Here is a 19,065-nt window from a genome sequence, read left to right as displayed (position 1 = left end):
CATGGTCCGTAGTACTGTGACCTACCTTCAGTTGTTGGCGATCTATTGCCTATTTTTATATTGTGTTGCCCCTTATAGCTAATATGGTTTAGATTTTATTACTAGTTTTATGATATTCTTGTTATTTCAACGTCCTTCGTTGACAGGATTGTACAATCTATCTCTCATTATTGTTAATCTATATATTGTTCTTATCACGACATGGCTGAAATATTGCCAAAGCGACTTTAAAATGTTAACTCACTCGAACTCCATTTTCTGGATTCCCAGCTTAGTGCTCTAGAATCAGCCTGTCAGGACTGCTGACAGTTGTACAGCGAATTTTATGGGTCTAGATTGGCAAGATTGTCTGCACTGCGAACGATGTCTTACACGTTCGGGAAATCATCTTTTTTACATTGGGCTGGGAATTAAACCGAAATAAACAAACAGGGTACCGTGAAGCAGAACCCTATTATATCAGTACTATCTTTGATCTTCTAGATGGTCTTAAGGTCCTTCGTAGGCAGGTATTTAAGATTTGACTTGAAGAAGTATTATTGTTTTCTTGTTCATACATGATATTTCTGAAATACTACCTGGGTAGTTCAATCACTCAAACACTGATTGACTGATTGTTTGGTTTAGGTTTCAGCAGATGTGTGCTCTTACGTGAAGTGTACATCGAACACTCGCTGTGTTGAGAGACGTCGTGGTGGTGTAATCTGTGTTGAGGGTGAGACCAATTTTACGATTTGCGATTGAGGTGCTCTTTTTCTAAACAGCATCTTAAACGAGATTTTATGTTTGGTATGTAAATAAAAGCAACAAACACTTCCGACACAATTCCGACTTTCTCATGAGAAGGTACCAATGAATCACCAAATTAAAGTGACGATGCAAAGTGTTTTTGCGAAATGGTGAACGTATCCTGTTCTGCTCGTCAGAAATATTTACACAGGCTAGTCAAATGTGTTCCTGCTACATTTGGCAAATGTAGGTTAAAATCAAAATGGGGTATAAGACATCAAAACGTTTTGTTGAAATTTTAAGTTACTGTCTTGAAATCTCCAGATAATAAACTGATATTTTAAAAATCACGAAAGATTTAAACGTTAAGGCCTAGCGCTGTCAGAATTGCGGTCGCAATGAAGCAAATGAGCAAATGTTGAGTACAGGAAAGTTGAGTCAACGCTTTTGCATAGAACCCTTTCAGAACCATTCAGGGATGCAATATTTTGGCTTAGTTTTGAAATTTGAAATTTCAAGGTATTAAAGTAGAAATTATCTAAAATTCAATTTGTAAATTTTCCAGACTGAAACATTTATCCCATGTCTTCGAGTATTCAATACATACAGCGACTCTTTAAGCTAAATGATAAGAAAAAAATAAAAAATAAGCATAACATAAAAACATAACCAACAGTTGGTATAACTGCATGTAAAATATTTATATCTACTTTGTTGCAATACATCGTGGTAGTAACGTCTAATGACAGGTTTATAATTACTATGGAAGGAGAAATAGTTTGTGAAGTGTGGTTTGTTCGCAAAATCAGCCACTCTGTTACAAATGATTCCAGTGGGTCTCGGTAACGAATAGATGACATGTAACAACGCCATTAATTAACAACATTATTCCATGTTTCAGTAATTCCAGTAAAAGGTGAATGCTTCAATGATAAGTTTAAATAGAGTGAAGACAGAAGAGAGAGTCTGAAAGTAGCAGAGCAGCCTGCTTTGTTTGATTCAGGGAAGGATGAATGCTCGTATTCAGGAATGAGACCCTCTTTCTTGAGGGTTGCATGTGTAGGAAGACAACAGAAAGGAGGAAGATAAGTTCCAACACTGTTCGTTAATTACTATATATATAACTATAACTATATATATAAGTAACTAACTGTAACAGTCAACAGTAACAACAGAATGTGGTGGAGAGTATGAGAGAGGCTAGGGACGTCTCAGGCGCTGACCATGTCTAAACAAGGTTGTTCTTCGGACTGGTCGGACTCAGCTGGTCTGCTAGCTTTGTCTGGTGGTGGTGTCCGTTGGTCGGTGTTCAGTGCCATTCTCTGCCTCAAGTTGCCTCTGTCGGCGTAATTGACAGAGCTGCTTATATGGGGACAACTCCTCAGGAACACGTCAGCAAAACGTGGCGACCAGTCGTCGTTTCTCCGGACAATTGGCCAAAATATCACAACTCAGTTAAATCGTTATCTATTCAATTAGCTAGTCACTAGTGGTGGTCAGTTCAATCACAGTTTTATCTGGTCAGTTTTCCATTATCATTACAAGCTCTTGTCAAGCACTGACCAAATCTTGTCTCCCATGGAAAACAAGTCTGCCCTTCTACACAGTCTCCTGCTATAGTGTTACACATGTTTAGTAGCGGTTACCGTCTGTTCCTGTAACCCTGTAGCAGTTTCTTCTTCAGACGTGTTGTACAAACCAGGAACACTGTCACAAACAATGACAAGAATGTAATGTCCTGTGCAGAGGCTCAGCATCCTCTGATCAGAAAATGTTTTATTGATAACAGAAGATTGACAATAAATTGTGAGATTACTGTCTCCGTTCAACACCCATTCCGAATATAGCTCTATTACAAAGGCGTATTTTGAGGGGTGAATATTCATCAGTCTCGGTTACCAGATGTCGTTACTTTAAGATACGATGTGAAGACATAATTCCACAGAGAATCGGAAGATGGATTTTATGCACCATAAATGGTTGGGTAGTCCAGTTAAGAGTAGAACAGTGATCTATTTTTATGAAGGGGGTTTGCTGCTTGATCCGAGAAGTCCTTTAATTTTGAGACAACATGTAACACATCTTGGACCTTCAAACATTTCTTTGGAGTTCTTTGAATGTTAACCACTAGTATAGCTGAAATACTACAAGAATTTGGCCTCTTTAACATCTTTAATAGGAGTGACATCAGAACTTAATTCCGGGATTTTATGATGTTAATATTCTACAACACTGGGGCATTATTTTTGGATTTATTCTAGTTTATTTCTAGTTTCTATACTTCTAGTTTCAGGTTGGAAGTCGACACTTACTAATGTTGTTGACAATGAAGAGACGCATGATGGCGGGAATATCGGCAAGGTTTTAAATGAAGGTGATTTGTTTAGTGATATTGAGGGAGAGGTGTTAAAGATTCAGACATTGTTTTTATACGTGACACAACATGACAAAATGATCAGAACCTATTCTAACCCATTTTGATTCAAATTTGCAAGCGTCTTCATTTCTTGACATCACCAAACGTGGTTGGTTGGTTAAGGCTGCAGTGAGCAATATTCAAGCTATACTGAGGCGATCTGTGCATATTTGTGTGTGGGCCAGACCAGGTGCATGAACATCGATCTTCACACCTGGAATGCAATCATTAAATATGGCAACCATGACTGACCATCCGATTCACTGAGTGTTTTTTTACGACAAGCATGGGTTGCTCAAGACCGAGTTTCCTTGTAAACCAGACCATAATTGCTAAACAAACTGACACAGGTCTTTCACACTGAAAACGTCAAATGACTAGCATACTGTTCATTAGAGGCGTTACGTCTCTGCCACCACAACATGCACCATTCTATAATCACACCCTTCATCGTTTCCTAAATATGTAGATTGAAGCTCATGCTTTTGATCCCTGGATTGTCTGGTACAGATTATTTACAGACAGCTGCCATATAGCTAGAATATTGCTGAGTGCGACGTTAAACATTAAACCAATCAGCCATCGACACGTCTGTCAGGAGTTGCTCCCAATCCATCACAGCCTTCATCACTTCCTCTTCCCGAAACTGTGTGCGAAGGTAATGGTGAACCTGGTTGGAGAGGATAAAGTTAATGGTGATGATGAGACTTAGATGAGACTCAAGTTCTTTGCAAGGCTGAAGGGATAGACGGAGCTGCATGGGCAGAGGCTTTATAAGAACAGCTGGGCCCAGATGTTTGAAACTCTCCCAGTGTTTTGTGCTATACATTAACATTAACACACGACTAACTTAGCTATAAAGAAGCTTAAAAAATCTAGACCTTGGGTTCAGATATTGTACAGCATTATAGGTGCATTTGGTTCATGTTCCAAATTGTTTTATGCCGGAGCTTTTTGTGCCAATTCCATTCCGTTCTAGACCAGCCCTAAACGTATGTATTTTTTCTGAGAGATAGCTTTCCCATGGATTTATGGTTTTATATTACAGATGGGAAAACCCTCGCAAGTGGCAAAGGCAGTAACCCGCTCGAATCAGTGTGTTTCACTAACACTGGCTGTCCATCAGACAGAAAGTTTGTATGCTTTGCCCAGACTTGCAAGTGTGAACCAGGGTACAGTTTCAACCCCTCCAACAACAGTTGTGTCAGACGTAAGTCAGTTTTGATGAAACATTACATCTTCATGTAGCAGCGGTCAAGACCAAAATGCCACTCTTCACAACCTTCTATGACCGAACTGCGCAACCTGTTTGCCGTGAGTGATCGAGCCCACCATGTTTGTCCTCCACCCTCAATAGGTTTGCACCAACGGCGATCTGCTCTGTGACTGGTTAAAATTTAAAACAACAGTATTATTTTTATTTCGTGGTGCTATACATCGTGTTGGTGCGAGCCTATGGTAGACTCGATCACTCGATACCGCTAATTTCCCAATAAAGTTGTGTACTGCAGGTAAAAGAATAACCTATTTCAGTTGAAAGGTTGTAGAACAATAGCGGAATATCTAGCGATTACGTTAATGTTATGTTTTTCGCCGATCGGGTGTTTTAAAGTGAAATACATCGTATTTCTTCTCCGAGAAGCGGCGATTTTCGTAGACAGATTATTGACGTACAAATGATTGGCGTCTTTTCCCGAGTTCCAAGCAAAGTTACTCGCTACATAGTGCACCGATTTTGATAATTGTGGATTCCTTCGAAAGGGAATGTTTCTGGCGTTACTTCTGTAAGAATTGCGGCTGTATGTTCAACAAATTTCCCGCCCAGAATTCGCCCATAATCGAGAGTGGGGTGTTCGACAACTTTGTGCGCGTTACATCCCTTTCCCTCTTTATATGTGTATGGATATCATTGTCGGCTTGTTGGACCCAAGGCGTATTATTTTCACCAATACAAGGAGTCACTCCTGTATCCCTGATGTTTGCATGCTGGATACCCGATGCAATTAAACTCTATACTTTTATAACACCCGGTGGCAAGTGGGGAATACGGTGACGAACCTTTTGTTTTTTACTTTCACCTTGAATGGAACAGATTCTGGTTCCGCTAGGAATGATGGAAAAACCCTTTGGAGACTGAAAATGTTTTACCTCCAAAGCGCCAAGAAAATTGGGCACGATTTGAGGTCACCGATGCTTCGGTGGTGAGCCCTACAAATTGAATCCATTTTATATTTCAAAGACCATCAAATGTATTTGTGGAGAGAAAAGCTAAATGGTCAATGCTATATGAATGATCCTACACCTATTCCCCAGGTTGCAAATCTTATGGTGACAGTTTCACAACATACCACGGTCTGGGTATCAGTGGCCATAACGATGGAAGCAGTACAACAAGTGTAAAGGGATGTCATCAAGAGTGCATCCGCGAGGAAAGGTTTACCTGTATCACCTGCGAGACCCATGCTGTCAAGAAACGTTGCTTCATCTCGAAATCTGGGTACCTTGATGTTGCACCAAGAGACAGAGAGAAGGGGTCTTTCTTGTGGAGTCTTTCCATCAGAAACTGTGCATAGCAGTATGTCCGTATACACTAGAGTCTACCAGTGTGTGTTAAAGACGTGCTTGTGTTGCTGCCACAAAATAGACTGAAGTTAACTGATATGAGCTGTAGGGCTGGCTATAATGACAGATAATCGGAGTTCGTTCGTGAGTGTGCTATGATAATATTTCCGACTATCACTGTTATGATAATATTTCCGATTATCACTCATTATAGCCATTATAACACATCGATGGGCAAAACATATCAATCATCTAAATGTAAAGTGTGTTGCAGATGATATCGCACTTTGACGTTCGTGCTAAGAAAAAAATCATGCAAACAATGTCAACACTGTGAACTGTATTGATTTCTTTCACATAGTTTTTTTTTGCATTTTGCTCAAAGAATATTACAGATGTGACGATACGTTTTAACTCACTCATTCATAATACCGAATATCGATTGATATTTAGGTAACAATTATCCGTCTCCATGATATTTATCGATAGCCAGTCCTACATGATAGACAGAGGGCAAATGATATGTCGTGTGGGATGACCTTTAGAAGGCATGAATTCTCCTCAGATACTACAGCGTCTGTTATTTGGATGTTTTCTTTAAAACACAACATTCTGTTGAAACCAAAGCACAAAGCATAATTTGCAAAAAGGGTATTTTTCCTATTATCCTTATATTTCTGAACCGTGAGATCATGGTCTTCAGGAAACCATGCTTGTTGAAAGAGACAACTAACGGGATCGGGTGGTCAAACTCCCTGACTTGGTTGACAAGTCATCGTAACCATGTGAAACAACTGCTAGTGAAACAAGACGGGGGTCTCACATGTGACAACGATGTCCCTTCGCACCTTGGCTACAAGGATGAACATGGTTGACCACATAGATAAACTTGGTTGGCACGTCATCGCGTCGAAAAAATGCATAGAGGGTGATGAACATCTGCCTGAATGGAATGATTTTGACAGGTAGTCAATCAAAAAAGGATTTCTGCATTTTTGCGGTCAATAATGGCTTATGAACATGCTGAATAAACTACATGTCACGAGAAACTTATTGCTTCTTACTTAGGCACAAGACAGTTCGTGCGGGCCTCAAACATTCCCAAACCAGCACAAATGGACATTGCGTCTCAAAATACCCGTGCACGAAAGTTGCATATATAAAGATATGGAGCAGTCGAACATACAATCATAGAAATGCAGACTTACCAATTCTATATCCGTCATGTATTTATGTGATAGTCTAGTTACTTTACTGTTCATTGTCGATAGGTGTGTGAGTGAGTTAATATTTAACGTCACATCGGCAATATCTCAGCCATATCGTGACGAGAACATTCAACAATGAAAAAGAGCATATATACATCATAAAAACCCGTCGACGAAGGACAGTAAAACAACTAGAATATCACAATTTCAATTAAAACTAGCATGGAAAGTTAAAACTAATAGCACTATTTAGACAATACAGTATAAAAACAGACTATAGATCGCCAACAACAGAAGGTAGATCACCACACTAGGAACCATGGGGACTTTGGTACCATTGCTACCTACATGGTCTTCAGCTGCTGGCGATTGTATGAAAAGTTATCCGAAATTAAAATCACATGAATACTACGATTAAAATCCTGGTAGACTTAAATTTACTGTGAATGGTTGTGGACTTGCGTACCCTCTCAAGAGGACAATAATTTTACAATACTTCAACCCCCTTTGAGGGTACAGCCACCAACAATTCAAGTTACTAATCCAAACTACCAATCATTAAAATACATCTATTTACACAACATAACATTCAAAATGCCATCAAAAAATCAATTTCTTTTTTTAAAAAAACTATAATTAAATATGAATTAACGCTGGTAAAAAGATCCTTCATTGTTTTAACTGTAAAATATTTATCCCTTGTGATGGAGAATTCAACACAGTCAAGCAGAATATGCTTGACCATGAATCTCTCATCACAAGGGATACAAAACGGAGGATCCTCACCTTTTAACAGGTGCAAATGAATATATCTAGTATGGCCAATACGATATCGTCTTAAAACAACCTCTTCAAATCTGGACTGACAACCCAAGTAGGTGTAACCAATATACGGTTTTATTTCATGTAATTTATTTATACCTACTTGGGTGTCCCACTTCTTCTGCATCAGATCACGGATGTAAGTTGTAATGGTAGCTTTATAATCAGAGTATGGAATAAGAAGTGGTGTCACAGATTTGTTGAGTGCTGCCTTGGCAGCAAGATCGGCCATTGCGTTGCCAGAAATGCCTACGTGGCTTGGTAACCAACAAAAGACGATGTAGTATTGGCCAGTGGCAAGCTTATCCAATAATTTCAATTAAAAGTGGATGTTTGCAAGAGATATTTTTAATAGCCTGAAGACAAGAAAGAGAGTCGGAATATATTATATACTGTTTGCGTTTCGGGTGTCTTTGAATATATTTAAGAGCTGTTAATATGGCGTTAGCTTCTGCTGTAGAAATAGAACTCTTATCTGGTAATCTAGACGATATTGTTCTGGATCCAATGACAGTGGCACAAGCCACTGCGCCACCGTCCTTGGACCCATCTGTAAATAAGGATTTATAATTGCTCTATTTATGTTTCAGTTGAATATATTCTTGTTTATACTGTAATTCATTTGTTTGTGATTTTTTAAATGTCGATAATGTTAGGTCAACTTGTGGCCTAACCAACTGCCAAGGAGGAGAAGAAAGAAGACGGGAAGGAGCTATGTTTTCCAGCTCAATGCTGGCAGCAGAAATAAGTGGTTTTATTCTTAAACCAAGAGGCGGAACAAGAGAAGATTTCTTATTGTATAAATCCTCATCCGGGGGATTGAAAACACAGTTATATGCAGGGTTTGACTCATTTGAATATAGTTTTGTTACATACTGTAAAGCTAATTTTATACGTCGCTGCTCAAGAGATGGTTCATCAGCCTCGACATACAGGCTGTCAAACAGGTGAAGTTCTAAAGGAGCCAAGACAAAGTCTTAGACCTTGATGATGGACTGAATCTAATAGTTTTAAGTTGCTTTTGCAGGCTCCACCATAGACAGTGGAGCCATAATCAAGTTTAGAACGCACGAGAGATCGACATAGATGGAGAAGGGTAGCTTGATCCCCTCCCCATTTAGAATTTGAAACCACTTTCAACAAGTCAAGTGCTTTCAGGCATTTAGTCTTAAGTGATTTAATATGTGGTAAAAACGTTAAGTGTGAGTCAAAAATGAGACCCAAGAACTTAGCTTCCTTGACAACTTTAATTGGTGTGCCATCTAGACATAGTTCAGGGTCTTTATGTGGTTTATATTTACGACAAAAATGTATACAGTTAGTTTTCGATTTAGAAAATTTGAAGCCGTTTTCAAGACACCATTTATTAATTAACTGTAGTTGTTGTTCAATGGTATGCATATTTTTACCACGACAAGACATATTAAAATCATCCACAAATAAGGATCCATCAATTGAATCCTTTAAAACTTTTGATAAACTGTTTATCTTTCTACTAAAAAGTGTGACTGACAAAATACTGCCTTGTGGAACACCCTGATCCTGATTGTAATGATCGGACAGGGTAGAACCCACACGGACTTGAAATTGTCTGTTATTTAAAAATTGGCCTATGAATTCAGGCAAACGACCTCGCAAACCGAAATCATGTAAATCTCTCAGAATGCCATACTTCCAGGTTGTGTCATATGCCTTCTCAAGATCAAAAAAGATAGACACAGCATGTTGTTTATTAATCAGCGCGTTTTTCACAAATGATTCTAAACGCACTAAATGATCGACAGTACTTCTGTTTTTACGGAAACCACATTGTATATCTGTGATAAGGTTATTTGTTTCCAAGCACCAAACAAGTCGATTATTTATCATGCGTTCCATGGTCTTGTAAACACAGCTAGTTAATGAAATCGGACGATAATTGGATGGATCCGTATGATCACGTCCAGGTGTAGGTATGGGTACTACTATAGCATCACGCCATGAAGCAGGAAATTTCCCGGAAGTCCAAATATCATCAAAAATTGATAAGAGCGTCTCTAAACAGGATTCTGGTAAGTGCTTCAGGAGCTGATAATGGATGTATAATTCGAAGAGGAAGAGTGTTTAGCGAGAGTTTCGCCCAGTTTATTCACAATATCTAATTTATCAGTAAGTAATTGATCTCCATGTTTAAGATGATGGACAGTAGATTTAGTACCTTTACCTTTGATTTTCTGAACCATGCCATACCTTGGACATGGGTGTCCGAGAATTTATTTTGGACACATAATTTTGCCAAGATTGGCGTTTGTTCTGTTTATAAGTACCCCGCGCTTTAGCATTTAAAAATTTAAATTTATTTAAATTATGCACCATGGGATGGCGACGGAAATAATGTTCTGCCTTTTTCCTTGCCTTCCTAGCTTGTTTGCACTCATCGTTGAACCATGGTTTTCTTATGTGTGGAACTGCAGAGGAATTTGGTATACACTCATCAGCTATGGAGTTCAGTTCATCAGAAAAGCATTTAATAGCATCAGGAACGTCAATAAAACGTTCGGGTTTAAGTTTCTCAGCACACAGTGTTTCATATAAAGCCCAGTTAGCCTTTTTAAAATTTCGCCTTGATGATGGAGGAACATCAGATGGAGTTACACCTTTTAATATAGTAGGAAAATGGTCACTTCCACAGAGGTCATCGTGGACTGACCATTCGAATTCATTGAGTAGTACTGAATTTGTCAATGACAAGTCAAGAGCAGAATAGGTCCCTGTACCAGGGTGTAAATATGTGTTGGAACCATCATTATAAATACATAAATCATTGTCAGAACAAAAGTCCTCCAACAATTTCCCTTTAGAGTTTGTTGTTACACTACCGCAGAGTGGGCTGTGCCCATTTAAATCTTCCATTATAATAGATGGCTTCGGGAGTTGGTCATATAAAGCTTGAAGATCAGTTTTGGCAAACGTTGAAGACGGCGAAATATAGAGCGAGCATAGCGTAAACGCTACATGTAAAGTAAGTCTCACAGCAACAGCCTGCATATTAGTATTTAGTGAAACAGGGCTTTGAATAACGTTTTGTCTGACTAGAACGGATGACCCGCCAGTGGCTCTATCACCCGGAGGTGAAAAAGAATGATATGCATTATAATGACGAAGGTCAAATGTATCTGTTTGTTTTAAATATGTATCTTGGAGGCACATCGCTGAAGGTGTAAAATCCTGCACTAATAGCTGTAATTCATGTAAATTAGTCCTCAATCCTCTACAGTTCCACTGTACAATATTATTGGAATAAACTATCTTTTGGGGAGATTTATTGGGGACCTACCCCGCACTCTTTTGGAGGGCGACAAGCTATGTGCCCTAGAATGGACGTTTTCAGATACGTCCATGTCTTCAAGTGATCCATATTTATTGAATAATTGAATTTTATTTTGTGACCCTTTTGGGGCTCTGCCACTGAGTTTTTTTGCAAAATCTGGCTTTTTGCTTTTAGTTGTAGTGAGACTTTGTTGAGACTTTGTTGACGATTGTGAAGATGATTCAAGATCGGGTGATGTTTCTGATTGTGTTTGAGATGGACCAGGAAGTGATTCTCCTGTTTGAGTAGCTGTAGTGGGTGAGAGAAGGTTGGGATTATCTGTTGTGACCCAAGTTAAGCTGACAGCTGACAGATACAGTATCTGTGCTAGATGTTGTTTCAGGAGTTCTTTTCGCAATGGATGCATAGCTTTCTGTTTGTCCCGAGCTTAGAACTTGTCTTTTTGCATCAGCAAAGCTGATGTTTTGAGTGAACTTTATTGTATTAATTGCCATTTGGTGTTTCCAAACAGGACAGTCCTTAGAGTAAGATGGGTGATTCCCTGTACAGTTGACACATTTTTTAACAGTACTGTTACAATCTTCTGTTGTGTGGGTCTTTTCACTACAGTGAGCACATACAACAGACAAGGTGCACGAGTTTACTCCATGGCCAACCTTTTGGCATTTGAAGCACCTGAGAGGATTGGGAATGTATGTGTCAACAGTTAGATTGCAGTAGCCTGCCTTGACTGATTTTGGAGCAGAAGGTAAAAAAAAGAAAACAGATATGTGTTGGTTTTAAAGGTTTCACCTTTTTTACGAGTTGAAAAACGTTTCACATAGAGTACACCCTGATCTCTGATCTCAGACGCGATGTCTAATTCCGACATGTCAGCGAGTAATCGATCATGGTCTCTTACAATTCCTTTACTCGTGTTGAGTGTTTTGTGGGCTGTGATGGTGACGGGAATGCCAACAAATGTTTTGGTGTTCAACAGGTTGTTTGATTGCTGCTTTTTGGCACACTCAACCAACAATGCACCAGACCGTAATTTCCTGATAGTCTTTACATCTCCAGCAATACCTTGGATTTCCTTAGACACAGCAAAAGGGTTTAATTTCAATGGAGTGTTATCTTCCGTCTAAATAACTAGAAAACGTGGCCAGTAATCGATTGGTTTGGGCAATCTGACGTCATTGTCAAAAGGATCTACTTCAAGCTGACGTTTGGTTTTCTTCAGAGGAGTTTCATAAGCCATGGTTATTTGTTTTGTATTTCATCATCCGAGCTCCCCACCCACCACGGAGTATCACAAGGACAATGCTAAAAACAAGTGGGTCTCCAACTTGCAGCACCAAGGATACTCAGATGACATACTCCAGCAGAGGAATTAAAAATAATTAGTCCACCGGATTGGCCCATGAGCCACCGCCTTCTGGGCATAAGACTCAAACAACATAATTCAAAATGAGAAAAGTTTTTGATGAACAATAGAGTCAAGACCGAAATTAAACCAAGTCCAAAATCAAATTCGTGTGATGAAATGGATACAAATCATGCACAGGGCTTGGCGTGACCAGCCGATTGGTTGAACCGGGCCCATTCAACCACCCGTCTAGGTGAAGTCAGGGCCGAAGTGGTGTGTTGAGCAATAGGAACACTGGTCCTGCTCCCATTGCCCTCAACCACCAGGATCCCCTCCTCCACCGACACAGGGCCGCAAACGGCAAACGGGTTGGTGGACCAAATATTCCCCCGGGTCCACTACGGGGGTGTTGGCGAGCTCTTAGCGTGACCCAGCACCCACCACGAGGAGGTGGCTCGCCATGGGTGCCTTGTCGATAGGTATTCATACTAAAAATGTATGGTACGCATAGTGTACCAGAGAAGTTGTCATCCACAAATAATAAACGTCATAGTATCATCATAGTAAACAATGCATAATGTATTCGGACGCTCTTTCTTGTCTTCAGGCTATTTAAAAACTTGTCATGTAAACATCCACTTTTAATAGAAATTATTGAACTGTATAATGATCGTGCTACTGGCCAATACGACATAGTCTCTTGTAGGTTACCCAGCCACGTAGGCATTTCTGGGTACACAATGGCTGACCTTGCTGCTGAAGCAGCACTCAACAAATCTGTGACGCCACTTCTTATTCCGTATTCTGATTATAAAGCTACAATTCGATCCCATATTCGTGATCTGATTCAGAAGAAGTGGGATACCCAAATAGGTATAAGTACATAAAATAAAACCCTACGTTGGTTACACTTACTTACTTCCACTCAGTCCAGATGTGAAGAGGTCATCATGCGACGATGTTGTATTGGCCATACAAGATATATACATGCATACCTGTTAAAAGGTGAGGATCCTCCGTTTTGTATCCCTTGTGATGTCTGAGAGGGTACGTAAGTCCACAAATATTCTCAGTAAATTTATGTCTACCAGGTTTTTAATCGTAGTATTCATGTTATTTTAATTTTGGCTAGCATTTCATACACTCTCCAGCGGCTGAAGGGATGATGTAAATCCAACTAGGGCCCATGCAGGTAGCAAAGGTACTGTAAGTCCCCATGGTCCCTGGTGTGGTGGTGTACCCTCTGTTGTTGGCGATCGATAGCCTGAATTTATACTGTATTGTCCCTATACTGATATCAGTTTTTACTTTCCACACTAGGTGTAATGATAATTGGGATATTCTAGGTGTTTCACTGTCCTTCGTTGACAGGTTTTATAATGTACACATAGTCCTTTTCATTGTTAAATGGACCCGTGAGGGTCCCGGGGTAGAACAGGCCTTCAGCAACCCATGCTTGCCATGAAAGGCGACTATGCTTGTCGTAGGAGGCGACTAATGGGATCGGGTGGTCTGACTTGCTGACTTGGTTGACACATGTCATCGGTTTCCAAATGTGAAGATTGATGGTCATGTTGTTGATCACTGGATGGTCTGGTCCAGAATTCAATTGTTTACAGACCGCCGCCATATAACTGGAATATTGCTGTGTGCGGCGTAAAACTAAAGTCACTCACTCATTGTTTAATGTTCTCGTCACGATATGGCTGAAATATTGCCGATGTGACGTTAAATATTAAGTCAGTCAGTCACTCACTCACTCGATCACTCGTCCGTTCCAAACTTGACTATGGCCCCATCGTTTTACTGTCTATACGTTGAAGCCGATGCACCATCTCTTGCACAACGCCGTTTAAAATTGTCTTTACAATACATTACCAACTTATACAGTAATAAATTCTGTTAGTAGTAAGAGGCGACTGACTGGACTGGGTAATCAGGCTCACTTACTCAGCCGACATACCCAGTTATCCAGATAAATGTTCATGCTGTTGATCTCAGGATTTTCTGTTCTCGTTTATTTTTAGGGTGCCACCAGATAGCTGGAATATAGCGTTAAGTTAAACTCACACATTCGTTCATCGATTAGATTTGCATGGCAATTATTCAACATTTGTTTTGCTGTGAAATCCTATGGATGGAGAATAAATGGGCCTCTTTGAAACAAACAAGCTCAGTATCCGCACTGATTTGCCTTTGGTGTTTGGTAAACATGGAGAGAAATTAGCGAAGAAAGATTTCAAATTGCGAAAGACACAGAAGGTAAAAAGCAAGAACCTGGAGCTAGGGTTCACTCGTTTTAGATAAGGCTAAACGCCCAGCATGGAAAGCTTGCGAACCGTGAATGTCAACAGACCTTAATCCCAGGTTATCTTTAACGTGTAGCAGTATTGTGTAATGTTGAGGATCACATTCTACAAAAAAACGGTTGACATGCATTGGATGCCAGCGCAACGCGCACAACTTTCTTTGTTATAAAAATGTGTATGTACACTAGCCGTGTTAACGATCTGTGATTTTGCGAACTTTTTTACCACATACACTTTAATATTTATAGCCTTTTATGACTGCGCATGATTCGGTGACTGATAATGTAGAGCACGTAAGTCACAATTTACTTTACACTTACACTTGAGTTATTATGATACGATGTACATTTTGTTGTGGGACATTATTGCATAGGTTGTCGTTCACCAGTGTTGCTGTCAACATTGTTATCAACAATGTGGCATAGTTCCTCATAGTATTATTCACTAAATGAAACTCAAAGTGCATTGTTTTGCTTTCTTTTGTCTGAATCAGGACAGGGTGTGGATGGTCAATGTCATCCTTACATTGGTTTTTATACTTTGTTTTTCTTTTATTTTTTCATCAAAACAATAATTTGTTTTCTTCTTTGAGTGGCAATTTAGAAGCTCCGAGGTATAAAGCTGACCAACCGCCGCCTGCATCAGCTCCACTTACTTTACCTGGGATGATATGACTCTTATCAACAAATACACGGACTCACCAAGGGTTCATTTCTATCCCCTATTCTAGCCGAAGTTTACATCACAGAACAAGAGTGAGTGAATGAGTTAATATTTAACGTCACATCGGCAGTATTGCAGCCATATTGTGATGATACCCATATAACATTATACAAAATAGAGCACCCGTGAACGGCCACCTCCTCGTGGTGGGTGCTGGGTCACGCTAACAGCCGTTCACCCCCGTTGTGGACCCGGGGGGATATTTGATCCACCAACCCGTTTGCCATGGGTTGCGGCGCTGTGTCGGTGGAGGAGGGGATCCTGGTGGTCGAGAGCAATAGGAGCAGGACCAGTGTTCCTATTGCTCAACACACCATTTTGACCCTAACTTCACCTAGACGGGTGGTTGAATGGGCCCGGTTCAACCAATCAACTGGTCATGCCAAGCCCTGTGTATGCATATTTTGATACACAATTTCGGACACTTCAGAAAATGTTTTGATGAAAGATGACTTGGCTTAAAAATATGTATTTGAATTTGAAATTATTTCGCTTTTGAATTTTGCTTAGAGTCCTATACCCAGAAGGCGGTTATTCATGGGCCAATCTGGTAGAATTATTCATTTTATTTTTTCTGCTGGAGTATACCATCCGGGTATCCCTGGTGCTACTTGTGACGAACACTGTCTTTATGACACTCCAGGGTGGGTGGGGAGTTCGGGCGATGAACCATTCAGTCTTAACCATAGAATACCAAACCCCTACCAAAAAAAAACTAAACATCCACTTGAAAATGATGACCAGGAACGATCCTCTGTATCTGTTGATTATTGGCCACAGTTTTTAGTTATTGAGACTCTTCATAAGACTCCTATCAAACTCAATCCCTTTGTCATTTGATGGTATATCTGGGATAGCAGGAGAAATAAAAAACACCAGGCGCTTGACAAATGGCACACCGTTAATTCAGTGTAACAGGAAACAACAAGCAACAAACCTGTTATCAATTGATGTGTTTATTGGAGTCTCGGTTCTGGTTTCAGCTCACAGAACATTGAACACTAGCAAGGGCATTGTCCGAGACCGTGACCACCTCCTTTCAGACATGACTGAGCCTGATATAGTTTCTAAACTGAAAGACCAAGGAGTAACATATGTCAAAAGGTTTACAACCCGAAGAAATAACGAGACTGCTCAAACAAGTACATACTTCTTTTCATTTTCGGCTCTATATCCTCCTAAGTCAATCAAGGCAGGTTACTGCAATCTGAATGTTGATATATATACACCTGGAAATTAATCAAGCAACACCCCAATTTTTTCTATTGGAGCAACTTTGAAGTGTTCTGACAATCAAAATATGCCGGGTTGATATAGTTTGACACTTTTTTATTCAACAGACGATCTCTGACAAACAACTTAAAGGGAAAAAGTATCAAGACTTTGCTTTATTGCAACGAAATCCAAATTCTTAAAACTGTCTTAAATACATGAAAAAATGGACACAATTTACTATTCATCCACAGACGTTGTTGTCAGGTGTATTAACACAAATGTCACATGGAAAGAAAGAACAGTCATCTGAGAGTCTGCACACCGACTTTCATCAATATCTAGTGTGTCCTCCCTGCGCACGCACCACCGATTCCAGACGCCTCCTCATTCCTTGGATGAGTCTCCGGATCTGATTCTGGGGGATCCTGTTCCACTCCTCATGCAGGGCAGCCGTCAATTCGTTGAGATTATGGACTGGTGGGTCTCTCTGCCTCACACGACGGCCAATAAAGTCCCACAAATGTTCAATGGGGTTGAGGTCAGGGCTCATGGCAGGCCATGGAATTCTGTCAATTGCATTTTGCCGCAAAAAATCATTTACAGCATGCGCCCTGTGAGGTCTAGCATTGTCGTCCATAAATATGGGTCTCGTTGCCAGAGGATGGTTCTCAAAATGAGGTACCACAGCCCTGTCAAGAACCTCCTGTTGGTAACGAACACCGTTAAGGTTGCCACGGATGGTAATGATATCCAACTTGCAGTTCATGGAAATGCACCCCCATACCATAACGGAACCTCCCCCAAAGGCCACAGTCTCCTGGATGTTCCGTGGAGCCATTGCTGTGTTCCTCTGCCTCCAGACCCGAGTACGACCGTCCACCATGTGCAGCAAGAACCGGCTCTCATCTGAGAAATGGACCTTCCTCCAAGAGGCAATGTTCCAGTGCAAACGGTCATTACACCAGGCCAGTCGGGCTGCCTTATGGGCTGGAGACAGTCTGGGTCGCTTGATTGGCCTCCTTGCCCGGTATCCTGCAGCTTTCAGACGATTCCGAACAGTCCTGTTCGAGATGGGTCTCCCTGGAAGCCACTCCTGTCTCAACCGAGAGCTCGAGTCGAAGGACCTGCGCCGTACAAGTCTCAGTAAAGCTCTGTCCTCCCGGACTGTGGTCTTCCTGGGTCTTCCTGGTCTAGGCAGGTCTTTAACTTCATTAGTGGCCCGGTATTTTTTCAAAAGTTTTGAAATTATGGAATGATGTCGTCCGATTTGAGTCCCGATTTGTCTTAGAGACATACCAGCATTCCTCATGCCGATTATTTGCCAACGAGTGGCCTCTGATAATTTCCTACGTGCCATGACATTGAAATGAATGAAAAACCGAATGCAATCGACAACCTGCGCTTGTAAACACCCCAGGGAAAAAGTGCATTTTTCGAAAGTTGAGGTTAAAGCAATGCACGTGCGCTGTGCAAGCTTCACGCGCGTCATATCAACCCATGAAAAGCTCATGCTGTATGTCAATACATCAAAATTGAATAATCAATCATCAAAATTACTTCGTTAAACTTTGTTAAGTTTTTATGTGTCTTTGAATTTGGTGTTGCTTAATTAATTTCCATATGTATACATTCCAAATCCTCTGCGGTGCTTCAGAAATACGGCCATGGCGTTTGTAATTGCACATTGTCTGTTACATGTGCTCACTGTGTTGAGAATACATATGTAACAGAAGACTGTGATGGTAACTATAAAAAATGTGACAACTGTCGTGGAAGTCATTCGTCTTTTTCGAAAGAATGTCCAGTTTGGAAAAAGTACATGGAAATAAACAGAATCATAAATATCAGTTTTGCTGAGGTAAAAAAATGTTACAGTCCTCCGAACAGACAGAAACATATGCCTCTCTCACCAAAACACCCGAAACGGCTTCAAAAGGCACTACTATACCCGTGATCACTTCATCACACTCCTGTCACACGGATTTGACATATGTTCTGGATGTTCCGTACTCACCCATCTCTACTCAGGTAGCACCACGTACTATTCAGCAGATCGAGTCGACTACTTCTCGTCAGTCTCGAGCTCAATCTGAAGGAATGAAAAAAACCCTCCAAAATCTCAAATCCAATGCAAAGCAAAAGCAGAGGCTACTAACCGGAAAATCCAGCTCCGAAGGGGTCACATAATAGATAAAATTATATAACAGATATGGTTCAATGTAAGAAATCGAAGTGTTTGATAACACCCATCCCAGGGCACATAGCTTGTCGCCCTCAAAGAAAGTGCGGGGTAGATCCCCAATCAACCCACCCAAAAGGTAATGTTCTGTAGAAATATAGTACAGTGGAACTGTGGAGTAATTAAAGACAGATTTAATGAATTACATCTTTTAGTTCAAGACCTGGCACCATCAGTATTCTGT

Source organism: Haliotis asinina, chromosome 1 (genome assembly GCF_037392515.1).
Source record: "Haliotis asinina isolate JCU_RB_2024 chromosome 1, JCU_Hal_asi_v2, whole genome shotgun sequence".
Taxonomy (NCBI): Eukaryota; Metazoa; Mollusca; class Gastropoda; order Lepetellida; family Haliotidae; genus Haliotis; species Haliotis asinina.
Note: the sequence above shows the minus strand (reverse complement) of the source record.